Below are 7,433 nucleotides of genomic sequence, written 5' to 3'. Positions count from 1 at the left end.
TCCTCCCAGTTAAATACTGAGCAATTACTATGCAAAATTGCTTGTTTTTCTCAAAAAGAACAAATGCCAAGGAAATTAAAGTAAATTCTTTTTAAAAATGTTTTTCTGCAACCTAGCAATATAAATGTTCCGGAGGTATACTGGATATAAACTTACATAATCTGGGTATATTTAAAAGTTTCCATGGAAACCACGTCTTTGTCAAAAGAACAACATTGCTCTGGGCTATTTGTAACCCACACCTAGCAGTGTCCAGCTCACGTATGGGACCACGAGGTGACTCTGATGCCAGCAGAGGAATGTTTTTGTCTGTTTTCAGTTTCTTAGCCAGAGCAGAAGGTGCAAAGTAACATCCCTTCATTATCCATACATAGAGACAATAACAGTGAAACAATTCAGGTAATCTGACCCTTGGAAACATCCAAATACCAGCCCACCTGCCTTCCTTTGCAGTGACCCTTCTGGTGACACTAAGCATTTCTGTAAGACGGAATGAGCACACAAGGTCTCAGCTCTCCTTAAGCAAGGGTACCTGTTCTGCATGACACAGGTTTTCCCTCCAGAATAAGCTGCTCTTCTAATAAATGCTGTTTTGACAGCAGCGTTGCAGCTTGCCAGGAGCTGCTCCCAATGCAATGTGTCTGTCTGTGCATCTGCAAAGGCGTCTGCAAAGTTGCAGCCCTAATTCTCACACCATTCCTCGTCCCCTCCTTTACCCATTTTTTCAAGACAAAACAGGAGGGGGAAAGGAGAGAAAAAAGCCCAGTCTGACCTTTCTCCCACCTCCGGAAACACTACAGTTTACAGCTCCTCTAAACTGTAGCTGGGTTTCTAGCTGACAGCAGCTGGGAGTCAACAGCAGCCCATCTTATCCACTTCAGAAATGAGCCCTGGCTGATTGGACAAATATTTCCTATTTACCAGCTTCTCCCCCCTCCCGGATAATTCTAGGGTTAATCCACCGCACCACCTCCTCAGCCCAGCCCCATGATATTGACACTTAAGAAACACAGAGCTGTTTATATTTCATTGGAGAGCTCATACTATCAATTTTCACATTAGTGAGTCCAGCTATTGCTCTCTTCTATCGGGATCTATTGAGTGGTGGCAGTAGAGATATCCGCTGTAGTGAAGGAAAAAAAATACTTAGCTGTCTGATGAAATGTTTTAAATGCATAGGGTTCACCTTGGGGTTGGCTGCTGCTCAGATTTTATCCATTAATAACACACAGGGCTGCCACACTACTCTCCAGGGCTGATAGGAAAAATAGTACCACTTACAGATCCCCTGGTTTGCCTCAGGGAGAGTGCACCAAATGCAGCACATATCATACATTTCGGGGCTGAAATTTACTCCACAAAAAGAAAAAAAGCCCAAACATTTTTTATATTAAAAAACAAAACCCAACCCTATTCCTGAAGCACAGACAAAGGGAAGTTGCCATGTAGGCCAGTAGTTGCAGACCTCAGGTGCTTTGCTTATGCTATGAAATGCCTCTGGGCAAAACAGGGGTAAGATTTCAGTGTAAAGGGCCTTTTTTAGCTCCCTGCCCTGCAGCTTGACATTTCACCCAGCAGGGAGAAGAATCTGAATCGCTACAAGGAGCCAAGTGCAAAAGAGGAGACTCTTGGTCAGCCATCGTCTTCCCAGAAGAAAAAAAAAAAAAAAAAAAAAAAAAAGGGGGTCTTATTTATATTTTCTTTTTTTCCTACCCTTGAAACAATTCACAGGAAAATGATCATCAGAATGAGAATTGTTAACTGATTAGATTATTGTCGGCATTTGGTACAAGAACACAGCCAAGAGCTCAAGGGTAAGTATTATTTTCATCTAGCGATGAGGCTAAGAAAGGATTCTGCACCCAATTCCCTGTACATTAATGATCTGAAGATATTTGGGTTGGGTTGCATTGTTTTTCCCTCTCTTTCAAAGTGAGCCACAGAGCTCTTTGCTGCCAGGAAGTGTTATTTAAGAATATGAGTTTCTTTTGTAAAGGGATGGGCATAATTAGATGTTAAGAGCTGATTATTGTATTGTTCTCCACAGAGATTTGCAAAAGGAACTGCATTTGAAGAAGGAAGGGAAAGTATGTATTGTGCTTGAAAAGTGAGAGGTATCTGGCTTAAATGTTCTTTGTCTCCATATCTGAAAACTTTTTACAAGAGATGAGAAGTAACCCAACCTTCCATTGCACAATTGCTGCAAGCAGCCCGTTGACCTCAGTACCTGCTGTGGGAAGCTGGCACTAGACTTCCCAGCCTAAAGACCAGAAAAATCTTCTCAAGTAGAAATCACTTGAATCAGAAAACCATGACTTCCCCGCCCCCCCCCCCCCCTGCCCCAAACAAGCTGAACTTGTGCCTGCACACTGCTGTTTTCTGCTACTCCAGCCCCAGGGAGCTATCGTACATCATGCTTCCTCCCTTAAGAACTCAACGCAGCAAGATGTTTCTGTCATGCAACTCTCAGAGAAACCTTTGTAAGCGATAAACCCTTCTGAGTGGGCAAGGACCCATCTAGCACATCCAAACTCTGCAAGACACTTCACATAAGACATACTACAGGCATTTACCCATGTTGTACCCAGAAGAGACCTGAGCTGCAGGTAGATATCTACTAAGAAGATATATGCTCATCCAGTTGCCATCCCCCCAAAAATGTTAAAAATCAAGCTGACAAACCTCATGTTGTTCATCTGGAGGCTCCTGGCACCATCTCTGGAGGCTGCTAGCACCGTCTCTAGCAGATTGGCCAGGGAAACAGACAACACAAACCTTCAGCTGCTGCTGACTTCCACTTGATTTTCAACAGTTGCAGCTGTAAGGGGATGCTCAGCTGGTTTGAGCATTCACTTTATTTACAAAGTGAGAAGGGCTGCAGCCTTGCTTAACACCTCCTGGAGCCACAGAGGCATTACCTCCTCCAAGCTGCCTCTTCTTCCTTCTTAAATATTTGTTACATATCATGTAGGAGATGGAGTTCATCTAAAATATAACTTAAAGCTCAAGTTCCTACCAAAAAAACCCATTATGCTTTAAAGGCGGCCTGATGATCTGGCCACCCACCAGAACCTCAGCCCTGTGCTGGCCTGTTTTACCTTTACTTATAGACTCTCTATAAATTGCAATAAGCTGGGAAATGCTGTGGTTTATAAACAACTGGACTCATTTCTAGCAGTTCCCAAGAAATTTGTCCTTTCTTTCTAGGAAAGAAAATAGAGAACCTAGCACTAGGCGTTATAGCCTGCTCACTGTATCCTCCAAGGTTCCTCAAGGTATCGCATTATTAAAGTCTTTAAGGGCAATTTTAGAGCTCATATAGCTCATTTTTTCTACTATTCCTATCAGAAGTTTGCCCTAAAACCTCATAGATACCAAGCTAAAAAAAATTAATCCTCAGAATATAGGATTGTATAAAAGAGAAACAATGCCTCAGTCTTCTCACTTTATTTTCTGTTTCTACATATAAACCATATTCCATAGCACCTAAATATCTGCATCTAAACTAAATATATAAGCACAAAGAGGAAAGGTATAAGAGGACCTCAGCCAAAACGATTCTCACAGCCCAGAGTCACCCTTTTCAGCCCTTTCCCCTGCCCCTTTTTTAAACCATCCGACCCCAGCTTCACCTGGAGAGAAGAAAAAAAAAAAACTCATTAAAATAATGAACTCCTTACACACAAGAAACAAATCAGTTTCATATTTTGTCATACTTCGTCAAAATTGGACTTCTTCATGACCAGGTAAGTTCTTAGAGCCACAGACTGAGCCGAAGCCACCCCTGATTTGGAGACAGGTGTCACAGTCCTTTCCTTAATCTGCAGTAACAGCCTTTAGCTGTATCACAATTAACACACTCCATGTGCCAAACTGTAACGAACGTGCCTGTTCTCCCTGGACCTGCTTCCAGTCTGAGGTGAGAACTAATGAATTGTCGGGGCCACAGGAGGAAGGCAAGGACGTGGAAGCAGAGGGGAAAGAATACGAGTACAAACATCTGCGTGTAGAGGACAAATCTCCTCTCGCTCTCCCAGGTTATGCAGACGCTTTGTAAGGAATTGGCAACCGAGCCGCCTCTTTCCTTGCCATCACTCTGTTTAGTTAGGACCGAACCCAAATGCAGTTTGTACGGGAGTTTGTTTGAACACATCCCTTCGATTTATTGTTGTGGTTTTGGTTCTTTCTTTTTTTTTTTTTTTTTCTTCCCCTTTCCTTCTATGCATCTTCATCCTTCATGGTTGATTTAGATTATGATGTAAACTAACCGAACATGACACAGCTGCTCTCTTCAATAACTAAGGAGATGCCGGCTGCCACTCACCCCGGTGCTTTGGTGATTCACAGCAGGGCCTGTTGGGCTTATGGGGGCCCCCTTTTTTGGCATCTGTCTATACCATCCTCATGCAGTTTGCTGAAACAAAACCAATGATGTTAGCAGCATATGGGCAGCCAGAATAGGGGTCATTTACCTTATTTGCCAACAAAGTAAAGGACAAGGCCCAGTGGAACAGCAATACGTTGAGAAGAGCTGGCAGCACAGCAGCAGAAGAGGAAACCGCAGGCAGGAAGGATCTCAGGAGTCACCTCTGCCCATACGGCCCTTTCCCGTGAAATGTGTGGCTTCTGAGGCTCATACGGACTGCTCGATTCCAAGTTCCGCGGGTTTTGATCAGCTGAGCTGCCTCTGCCAAACCGAACCTCTCTGGTGGAGGTGGACACCCCACCTCGGATCCAAAGGCTGGCTCCAAACCTTGCTGAAAGCTGAGAAAGATTTTGTTGACAATCAAATTCATGTAACAGCTAACAGAAAATAAATCATTTCCATCTGCATGCGCTTGGACTAGTAAAGGCTTGGTCTGAAACTGGAGAAGCCAAAAAGCTGTCAGGGATCTGATCTAATTGTATATCTAACCTGACCAGAAGTAAAAATAATTGGAAACCTCTCAAGTAGATTGTACTTCTTAACTTACCAGGACAAGCCACACACCAGCAGCTTGCACAATCTGACTTCTGCAAACAAAAGCAGTCTGGATAATTTTGGAGAGGACACCGAGCATTCAAACTTCCAGATTAGCTTTCTCTGTTCACTGCCAGAACAAAAAAAACAACCACTAGGCACTTTTTTCTTCTGAGTCGTACCTCTAGGCATAAGGCTACAGCACAGGGCATGTTTTAACGTATAGGCTGTGCTGAAACAGAGAGCTTGATGAGGGTGGTTAATGGAGAAAAATAGCTCTAAATAGAATGATGTCTGCGGAAACCAGGGATGACAAATCTACTGTGATATGAAAACATATGTTTATGGCATTGTGAATTTAAAAGGTGCCCCACATAGTAAACATAGTTCAAGCATTTATTATGACTCAGATTCCTGAAAAATGTCCCCCTTTTTGTCGGCAATTTTTGCTGCAAAATTAAACCCACTTGTATGTGTACTCATAATATGCAAATATTCTCCAAAATTACTCTCCTTCTATATCCATATCAGTGCTTATCTAAGTTTCCACCCTCTTTTCAAAGTATCGTGTCTAGCATCTGAGAAATTATATATTTTTATAAAACCCTTCATTTAGGGAGTTCACTATTTGCTAAAATTGTCTGGGAATTATAGACTCAGAGAGTGTTATTTCTACTTGATAATTTTACCAAAATCTTTTGATTTTAAAAATTATTTTACTTTCTTGTGTGATTCTTAAAATGTGAAAAATGTAACTTTATATCTTGTTCAACTTTATTTAAATATAAGATCCTAAGAAATTATAATCAGACTTTTGAGTGTGCTTTCAGTTGTATCAGGAATACACATTAAAATGCATTGTCTTCCCGGAAAATGTGTGTTTTAATCTATGACTATGTGGCTGTACTTCTTGATTGAGTAAAATGTTTAACAAATACCTTGAGTGTTTAAAAAAAAGCAAGCAGAATTGTATCTATAGGAAAAGTAAAAATGCTGTAAATAAGTAAATAAGGGAGTTGGCTTTTTTTTTTTTTACTTACAGTTTAAAGCTCCACTTTCTAACTTAGATGCATAAAGATTTTCTTTTTTTTTCTTTTTTTTTTTTTTTTGTCAGCTTCAGTGCAGAGAAACATTAAAATTCATCTCACCCCAAACCTTTGTCGGGAAAAAAAGATGTTAAATATCAGCAAATGGATCTGATAAGCTGCAGACTATTTCTGCTGTCAGAGAATGACTGTAGGACAAAAACACATGTTCAGGATTTGACATCCCTTGGCATCTTGTAAATAGCCTGCATGAATCCACACCTAAAAACTGCCAACACAAGCAAAATTGTGCCCAAGTTTCTTGTAAGTTAAGCAAGCAAAGCAGAGACATGAAACGTGGTTGGATTGAATATAGAAACCTAAAGACCCCCAAAACTGACCTTGAGATCATTTTAGTGAAAGATCTTCTCTGCACTTTTGCAGCGCCAGCCTGATTTTCTCTTTATAAAGAGCTCTGCATTCGTGTGTGTGTGTGTGTATGTGTGAGTGTGCAGGACTGTATAATAAACACTTTATTAGGGAAAAACCCCAACAACTTTCCATAGAAGGAGGATAAGAAAAAAGAACTGCTGAGTAATACAAAATAGACCCTTCCGTTTTTTTAAAGGTTTCATTCCTTAGAAGAAATGTGAAGTAATCCCTTGGCCTGGATTTCTAACACTTCAACGCCACCCCCTCATTGAAAGAAAAAACTTTTTGAGTGATTTGTGATTCAAAGGAGATCTCTTCACTGCCTGGATGGCAGATTTTTTTTCTCCTGTTTCTGTTAAAAAAAAAAAACCAACCAAAAAAAAAGGTACAAAGAAGGGATATATAGAAAGAGGAGGAGGGGATCTGTTTCAAAACCCCACTTTTTCTGATACAGCATCACTGTTTGTGCCACAGACACAGGAAGAGATTACTTCCTTTTTTTTCCCCAATCCCTCTTTTTTGTCAATTTCTAGATGCTTTACAGACATCATGGTCTTCCTTCCTTGGATTCAAGTTTGCCCACTGCCAGCAGTAGTATATCAAGGCCTCTGGAGCCAGCTGAGCAAACTGCTTTTTTCTGAAAGCCTGGGGATTGTCTCAGCATTTGAGGGATGGATATTTTGGGGTCTATCACAGCATTAGAGATGGCATCTACAGGAAATGAAATCCACACTGTGGTGTGAAACGTCACAGCCACTCTTATCCGAGTCGCCTAACTAGGAGCACTTTCTAAACTTTCCCTAGATTAATCGAATTTTCAGGTCTCCTTTACAGAGGATCTCTGTTGTCCATGCTGGCTTTAGTCCAGAGTTCAGGACCAAAAAGGACCAGGAGGCTGGTCCCACCATCAGTGGTGAGGACATACATGGACACCAGGCTTCTTCCAACCTGAAAAGTAAAAAGGGGAAAAGAGATGGGGTTTGTGCAGCTGAGGAAGGTTACTGAGCAGTCAGTGC

The sequence above is a fragment of the Falco rusticolus genome, chromosome 7 (assembly GCF_015220075.1).
Source record: "Falco rusticolus isolate bFalRus1 chromosome 7, bFalRus1.pri, whole genome shotgun sequence".
Taxonomy (NCBI): Eukaryota; Metazoa; Chordata; class Aves; order Falconiformes; family Falconidae; genus Falco; species Falco rusticolus.
Note: the sequence above shows the minus strand (reverse complement) of the source record.